The sequence below is a fragment of the Triticum aestivum genome, chromosome 5A (assembly GCF_018294505.1).
Source record: "Triticum aestivum cultivar Chinese Spring chromosome 5A, IWGSC CS RefSeq v2.1, whole genome shotgun sequence".
Taxonomy (NCBI): domain Eukaryota; kingdom Viridiplantae; phylum Streptophyta; class Magnoliopsida; order Poales; family Poaceae; genus Triticum; species Triticum aestivum.
Genome location: NC_057806.1, coordinates 431,215,837 through 431,216,541, shown reverse-complemented (window position 1 = coordinate 431,216,541; position 705 = coordinate 431,215,837).

Here is a 705-nt window from a genome sequence, read left to right as displayed (position 1 = left end):
GCTCTCTAAACAAATCGGTAAATGACTGAAAAACAGCAAATGATGTTAGAACGTGTTGGAAATTTATGATGTCGCTTTGAACGCTGCATACTGAGTGCAAAAAAGTCGGGATTTCAAATAAGTTTAAAAAACATTAGAGTGCCCGTGTAACAGATGAGTTCTCGTCCGTAGCCCTGATACTCCGAAAGAGATTGTCCAGTTTGTACACGAAGTGTGTCTAGTTTTTGCCGTGACCCTCTCTACTTTTTCGCACATGCTATGCGGGTGAAATGATGACACCTTGCCAAGTTTCAACTTTTTCAGAGTTCATTTTGTAGTGGTTTTCAATTTCACGGTCATTTAGCTCTCTAAAGAAATCGGTAAATGACTGAAAAACAACAAACGATGTCAGAAAATATTGGTAATTGATGATGTTGCTTTGAATGCTGCATACTAAATGCAAAATAATTTAGGATTTCAAATAAGTTTAAAAAACATTGAAGTGCCCGTGTAACAGATGAGTTCTCGTCCGAAACCCTGATACTCCGAAAGAGATTGTCCAGTTTGCACATGAAGTGCGTCTAGTTTTTCCCGTGACCCTATCTACTCTTTCCCACATGCTATGCAGGTGAAATTATGATACCATGCCAAGTTTCAACACATTCAGAGTTCATTTTGTAGCGATTTTCAATTTCACGATCATTTAGCTCTCTAAACACATCGGTA